Source organism: Takifugu flavidus, chromosome 8, assembly GCF_003711565.1.
Source record: "Takifugu flavidus isolate HTHZ2018 chromosome 8, ASM371156v2, whole genome shotgun sequence".
NCBI lineage: Eukaryota > Metazoa > Chordata > Actinopteri > Tetraodontiformes > Tetraodontidae > Takifugu > Takifugu flavidus.
The window spans coordinates 14,752,173-14,760,281 of NC_079527.1; positions in this window are offsets into that span (position 1 = coordinate 14,752,173).

The window sequence follows — 8,109 nt, forward strand, 5'->3', positions numbered from 1 at the left end:
CCTCTCTCTCTGTCCTCCTCACTCTCTTCTAGCGCTGACATCAGAAGTGGGTGTGCCATTATGCCGAAAGCTTTGGAGCAAAATCCATGGCAACCATGGCGGACACTCTAGAAAACAAAGGTGAAACCACATCAGAGCGTTTCTTAACTTGTTCTTGGGGGGGGCAAATATCGATAAAAACAGGATTTGATCATGTGATCGAGGCACCGCATCAAATTAAAAAGAAACAAATCAAATTTGGGACTCGCAGCGAAAAACGATCATTCCAAAGCAGCTGGGCTGTCGTGAAAGAACCCTCAAATCCTATTCTCCCAAGACATTTCTTATATTTATTGCTACTTTAGACACATTTCTGCATAACATCATCTGGAGTCCTCATTTTTTAGAGTGTGGAGAGCCAGAGGATCATCGCCACAGTTCTAACTGTGAGTAATCACCATCATTCTGAGACACACAAAGGTTTAAATTTGCTCAGTAGATTGCCAGTATGTGGAGGAGGCGGGGAAGAGGGAAGGGGCGGGGGTCATAGAAGACTCAGCAGGGTGTCCAAATTTAAACATGTAATGGAAAGTGCTGCCAGGGTGCCCGATGATAAGACGAAGATATGGATCAGCAGAGCTGCTGTTGTTTTTATTTCTGCTTCCAATTGTAATAACTGTTGAATCAAACACCAGTTTGACCCTCAAAAGGAAAAAAAAAAACAACCCAAAAGCTTCATTTAACCTGAAAAGATAAAGGAAAAAGTCTGGTCGTCGCTGTAGCTGCCAGGAACATGGAAAGCATAAAGCAAACAGTGATGGTGCAGATAGACTGAAAGTAAACACAGAGTCAATCTCAGCGTCTGCTCTTCAGTGCCGTTATTGTCTGCAGGGAGGGAGTGAAAGAACCCGTGTGTGTTGAGGGCTTGGAAAATGATTCTCTTACAGATGAACCGGACATACTGGAGGGAAATGAAGTGTGTCCCTCCTTCTGCTGTCCTGCTGTCCTGCTGAGCTGCAGACAAAGACAGAGCGAGCTGGAAACAGCTCGAAGATGGTGGCTCTGATGGAAAATGTTGCCGTTTGAGAAATTCTGTAAATAATAGGCATAAACATGTTTGTCCTTTCTTAAATCTTATTATATGATTAAATAACATCAAACTACCGGTAAATAACCCCATAATTCCAGGGCCTAGTTGTTACTATAGCCTATTATTAGGGAGTAACAGACATCTTTTGAGGAAGTGAAGCCCATCTTTACAGTCTTTATTTAGTTATTAGCTCAGTTCAGCATGTTAGCATCCAGTAGAATGGAAAAATAATCTTCCTTTTACAGCATCTGTGCAAACTTCTCTGGAAAAACGGGCAGAATTTGAGTGGCAGCACAACTGTTTCCACAACAAATGAAAATATATCGGATTTTCTTTTTCCTCTGCGGAATCTCAAAGGTCCAGAGCGACAGAATTTTCATGGCTCCATCATGCTAATTGATGCCAAGTTTGTGTGTGTCAGCGGCGCCGCAGTCAGTCTGCACGGCCCAAAAAAGGAGTCAAATCTATTCAAAAAGCTCAGCGTTGGCAGATCCACATTTGCTAATTTGGAATTCACAATCGATCATGACTCAGGTTATAAAAAGCCGAGCTGATTTCTGAGAGCAGCAAATGGGAGTTTAGTGAAAGTCAGCAGCAATCACAACATCAGCCGCTGATGCTGATTACTAATGACGGAGTCTGAGGAAAGGTGCGACAGTCCCCGTCGAGCTGCCGATTTGCTCCTCTGAGTATTTTCACGTCAGTTTAAGAGATGATGTGTCATAATTGTGCAGGTTTCAGTGGACGAGGGACTTTTATTTATTTCAGTACTGTTACATTTAGCCAAAAATGAACATTTCATGGCATTTCTGGAATTTATAACTATGTTTATGCTGCTTTTGTGGCTTATCGCTGCTCAATTAAAGGCACAGAAACACGCTTTTGTCTTTCAGGATTGGAGTGTAACATTCTAATGAGCTGTGCTGTTTTTCCTTTTGACACCGAGCAGGAACGAAAGCGTCCAGCCTTTGTTTGATTCTGCCGCTCCATTCTCCGAGAACAAATGGTGACACTGTGCTGTGGAAGGCATTCGTTGAATATAAATTGACATCTTTATTCCCCTGCAATAAGCACTCACTCACTGTGTGGCTGAATGGGCCCAGCAGCTGCTGCTAACAGCCATTGTGTTCAGATTAACACAAACGGCCAACGTTGGTGCTGCGAGCAGAGCTGAAGCTGGTCGTTCACGTCCCTTTAAAAAGTTAGAGGCTTTTGCAAGGAAATATCTCTCGTTATCTCCCAGGGAGGGACATTTCTTGGACTGACGCTCAGCGAGACCCATCAGTTAAGGAAATGTGACTGGAAAAGGGGAATAAAGAGGCTGAGTGTCTCATTATCTCGTTTTCAGCAGAAAAAAAAAATCTGTGCGACAGCAGCTTCTCCACGCAGCAAATCATGTGTTTCCATAGATGAAGACCTGCTGGGATGAGTATTTAAAGAGCCACGGGGCAGGAACGGTCACAGTGTTGTTTGGGAATGATCAATTAAAGCACCAACTCAGGATTCAGCAATTCCTTTAACCTCTAAATACTTTCATATTTCACTCTGATTTGGTGCTGGAAGCAAATCGGCCAACGTGCACAGAAGAGTTCGGCGGTAACGTTCCGAAGCGTGGAGCCGCGTGGGAGGCGTGTGTGTGACCTCAGCTTATTTCAGACAGCTGTCAGGACACACACGCATCATGATATTCACATGTGAAAAACACTGTATGTCTAATCTCTGCGATTTGGGGGTCGTAGCCATGAAATGTGGCCCTGGTGGTTAAGCTCTTCTACCTGCACATGTTCCACTCGTCCCCAACAACATCAGCGTCTTTCTGGGATTTTTTAAAGCTGTTCTATAACCATCACATGCTGATCCGTCCACCTGCATGTTCTGAACAGCACATCTTCCAGAAGCGATCGGTTCCATTTTTGGCAGGTGTAGTGGTCCATCTGCCGCCTCAACCATCTTTATTTGCTATAAATATTAGCCCATTTTGAACATTTCCCTCTTGGAATAATGGCTTCTTTAGTAACAACACAGGTGCTGAAAATGCTTTAACAAGCCACCATTTTCCTGGCTGAGGAGGTGGACTAGCACACATTTAACACTAAAACTATCTCTACTCACACAGGAAGATGATGAAAAGTGAAACATCTGCTTTGCAATTTTAAAGGTCCTTCCTCTAGGACTAAAACTGGTGATGGCCCATCAAAGACGCCATTGAGCTGGACCGTCCTGGTCTCAGTACACAAGCACAGTGACCATTTAATTACATCCAAATCACATGCAGACCATAAACAGTTAACATCTTTAAACGTTACTAAAGCACTGAAAGAGTGGTGCATCTGTTCACACACTATCTGAGGGAGAGTTTATCAGAGCTCTGTAAGGGCACATCCTCAGGAGAACCACCAAGGAGAGGGATGTTTTCCTCTCACCAGCATGGTGAAGCGACTGTTGAGAGAGCAGAGCTCGCTGTTAAAACAGCTATTTCACATTTTATTGTGAAATCCAGCCAAAATCGGTGAAGTGCAACGTGAATCAGAAACGCGGGGAGATAAGGCTGACTAAGGCTGCTTTCTGCTCCTGCGTGAGGAGGAATCACTGTCCTAAAGGTCACTGTACTCTTTAATTAGAGCTACTGCAGACGTGCGTGGATGCATCTTTATTAGCAAAGCTTCTGGAAGGTGACGCTAACAGTGGTTAAAACCTCCAGTTTGTGCTCCTGGTCCAACTGTTGTTATTCCTGTAAAGGCCTGAGCCAGATGTGATACCATGATGTGATACCATGAGAATGTAAATACACCACGCTGCCTCCCATCACACAACGGCAACGCACAGTTGGCATGGTAATATTCTCACAGCTGCCGCTGCATCACAGCTTCACGTGTCGAGAGTTCACACGGTCCAGTCCAGAAATAGCTAAAGTAGCAGGTTTATAGCTCGTAGCGCACAGAGCGCATCCACGGCAGAATAAAGGATCATGTGTTCACGCTGCTGCTGCTGCTGCTGCTGCTCCTGCTCTGCTGCTGCTCTGCTGCTGCTGCTCTGCTGCTGCTGCTGCTGCTGTTGCTGCTGCTCTGCTGCTGCTGCTACTTCTGCTCTGCTGCTGCTGCTGCTGCTGCTGCTGCTGCTGCTCTGCTGCTCTGCTGCTGCTGCTCTGCTGCTGCTGCTGCTGCTGCTGCTCTGCTGCTGCTCTGCTGCTGCTGCTCTGCTGCTGCTGCTCTGCTGCTGCTGCTGCTGCTGCTGCTCTGCTGCTGCTCTGCTGCTGCTGCTGCTTCTGCTGCTGCTGCTCTGCTGCTCTGCTGCTCTGCTGCTGCTGCTGCTGCTGGCTGCTGCTGCTCTGCTGCTGCTGCTGCTGCTGCTTGCTGCTCTGCTGCTGCTGCTCTGCTGCTGCTGCTGCTCTGCTGCTACTGCTGCTGCTGCTCTGCTGCTGCTGCTCTGCTGCTGTTGCTTCTGCTGCTCTGCTGCTGCTGTTGCTGCGGACAAACGCTTCTCTGGTTGTTGTTTTGTAACACAGTCAAGGCTCCGACTGACCTCTCTGACCTCTCTGACCTCACCTGTCATTCACAGCGACACCTTCGGCAGACCGACGCCGGAGGAGACAAACGCGTCTCCTGTCTTACAAACCGAACCAGTTTCTGCACTGAGGTCGGTGAGACATGATCAGAGCTAAAAGCCTTGAATTCCAGGCAGTAAATTTAGATTCTGCTCCTCTCACTGAAAGCACAGTCGGGGCCACTTTTCATTGAAACTCATGAATATTCTGAGTTTTGATTGATCAAAACAGGAAGTACACAAATGCTCTAATATCTCTTCAGTCCACTGTAACTCAAACCTGTGACCCAGGAACCGGCTCCTTCTGATGCTGGTAACTTGCAAATCTGTGAATTTGGGCTCATGAAATAATTTACATTAATCAAAGACTGAAACAAAGACAAATTGTTTCTGACAGGTCGCCAAAGGTCGCTCCCTGGCGGTCGGCCGTAGTGAGAGTCGGCCCAAACCAACATTTTCTCAGGTTTATGATGTATCCAGGTTTTCCAAGGGCCACTTCTTTTCACTGTATCTCTTATGAATCATTTCCTATCGTTTAAAGAGAAAGAGCATCTTCGAAGGCTGACCAGCTCAAGGATTTCCAGGTAGAAAACTGGCTAAACTTGGAAGAAGCAACTCACCACAGACGGTTTGAGTTCTCCAGTCATCTCTACCAATGTGTGTTCCAACCGTGCAGTTTTCCGTGGGCTGATCCTCCTGAAGGGGAGCAGCTGATGACCTTTGATCAGCAGGACTCATCTCCCTGTAGGTGCCACCAGCTGAAGGCTGCTGGAGCTGTGAAAGCAAGGAGCTCGCACTGCCAGTTCTTCTCAGAAGGACGCGTGGGGTCACACCGGTGACCTGAGAACCTGAGCAGGTGTTTCAGAGCGTTCATTAGGATCCACAGGACAACCTGTTCTTGGTTGTGACGGCACCAGCTGAGTCAGGTCAGAAGAAGGCTGATTCTCTGAGGGAGGTTCATGCAACAACAGGCGTTTCCCAGCCCTTAACCCTAACCCTTGACCCCGGACCGGCCCACACGTCCTCACTTAAAACACACAAATAAGCACCGAGGAAACCTGCTGCACGAGGCGCCAAAACTCACTTCTAATTTAGAAATCCGGCTTATTTCATTAACGTGCAAAAGGATCCCGCGCTATTTCAGGAGTTCTGATCAGCAAACATACCATGTAAAGTTTAATTCAGTTTCTATGGATACTGCGTTGTTGCTACGTGACAGAGTTGAACGATGGGTTGGAGAATGTTTGTTGTTTATGACATGGTTCTACTGCCTTTTCCCCTCCAACAACAGGAACAAGGACCTCTACTCTCATGTGTGTTCGTCCTCCTGCTGGCTCCATCACGCTTCATTATTTTAATACGGCTTCAAAAAAAAAAATGTTTTTCAAGAGTCGCGCGGGGGAGAAACAAATGTGCCAAAGCCTTTTCTTTTGTGGCTCCTTCCCCTCCTTTCCTTCTGTTCCATTGGAAAGTTCGAGCGTGTGAAGTCTACGTCTGCTGTCAGCGGCGGAGATGTCGGCAGGGCTGCCCGTCGCTGATTATAGCTGTGCTAAATAACAGCTCCCCTCTCCGAGCATCTGCCCCGGCCTTCATCCGGCGGCTCTGCACCGTTTAACGGGGGCCCTTTGTTTCTCCTCGGTGGTAATAATTATCATTAACAAAATATCACTGCCGTCAGCGCTCTTCCTGCATGTCGCCTGCTTAATAATTACATCCAAACATTAATCCAGGAACACGAAGGGCTTTGCTCCAACTGTGCTGAATCCTGATTTTCCCCGTCAACGACCGCGTGTTCAACCGTCCTGTGTCGTGTCCTCGGCCGAAATCTGTCCGGGAAAGTCAGCATAAACTTTTCCAGGGTGTCCTTAAAAGAGGTTTATTCAGGCACGAGGTTAGTTGAAGCATCTGGACCCTCATTTATGTCTGACAGCTTCGGCTGGATGTTAATTAGCCTTTGGGGCTCAGTGGTTCAGGCCTGAACGGCAGAATCTCCATGTCTTTCCTCACCCTGTTTTCAGTTTAGCTTAAGACAATGTGGACTTTGAGACACGGACCGTAAACTAAATATGATGTCACATCAATGATTTAACACCATTTGACCCTCAAACAGAGGGCAAAAAAATGGCTGCAAATGACTCTTTTTATGCTGTTTTCCTGAGGTTGATGCTGCTGCTTGTACCCGTCGTGCGTCTCTACGCGAGTGCTGCATCTGCAGTCCCTCAGAAGCAGAGAGGAAGATTAGGAGCGGCGTTGGTCTGCGGACACCAGGAAAGTAGTTTCTAAATGGGTTAATCTCTGAGAAGAAACCACTGAGACCACTTTGGTTCTCCAGAGAGGCTCAGAGAGGCAGAGACGAGGCCGAGTACCCAGGAAATGTGACGGCTCCCTGTTGTTGGGCCGACGGTCGCCCGAAAGGACAACGTTTCATCAGCGAGTGTTGGACTCTGCTGGACTCTATTATCCCCACTGCAGCAGCAACCCCGCAAACGTGCACGGATCTGTTCAAGTGTCCAACGTGCTGTTCTCTGCTGTTGAATGTCAGGTGAACAGAAGCGCTCTGACATCGCTCCCACACAGTCTCCAGCTCTCAAACGATGTCAAGAGAAATATGGCAGCTCTCAAATCAAAAACCTCTTCAAACAGTCACACGGCCCAGAATCACGCTGCCAAATAATGATGCAGTAACTGAGTGTTAATTCTGTCTAACACTCATCATCACTCGCCTAACCCTAACCCCCCCCCCACACACACACACACACATTCACGTGTGCATAAAGGCAACCAACAGAAAGTTCCAGTGAGGTTGAATTAAAGGAGGTGGAAATTAAGAGAATCTTTTTATAGTCAAATTAGCTTTAGCCTGCATGCTATTGTTGTTTTAATCAAACACCACCCTTAACAACTAGTGCAGCAACTTCCCCAGCGGAAAGGAGAAATGAGATCCTCTACAGCGGCGGGAGCAGAAATGGGAATTATGTAAAGAGGAAGACCAGAAAACAAATCTGTGGGGCAGAGCGCTGCTGTTAGCGCTGCTGCTGGTGGGTGGCAGCTGTATTTACCACTGTAGCCTGTTGTTGTTTCCTCTGACTTAATGAGCATCGGGGCCGGTTCTGAGCCGGGGTCACCATTCAACGCCCTGAGAGGAGTGGGTTTTCAGCAGCTGCAGATATCACCCATAACAACGAGCAAGCACAACACTTTCTTTTACAGTTTCTTTTTCCGATGGGTGCTCACGACCCATGGAGATGGTTCTGGTTTCCGTTCCTGACCCGGAGATAAATCCTGCTGCTGGGATTCACTTAAAACACTACAATCCATCTGATTAACCAAACAGGTTATCTGATTAACATCAATGAAGTCACCTGCATGAGCTGTTGCCATGACAACGCAGAAGCCTTAACAAGCTGCAAGTTGATGTAAAGTTGAATTAAGATTTATGTGGGAATTTTCTGGTTTCACTTTTTATTTATAAAGAAAAAACATTTGATCACTTAACT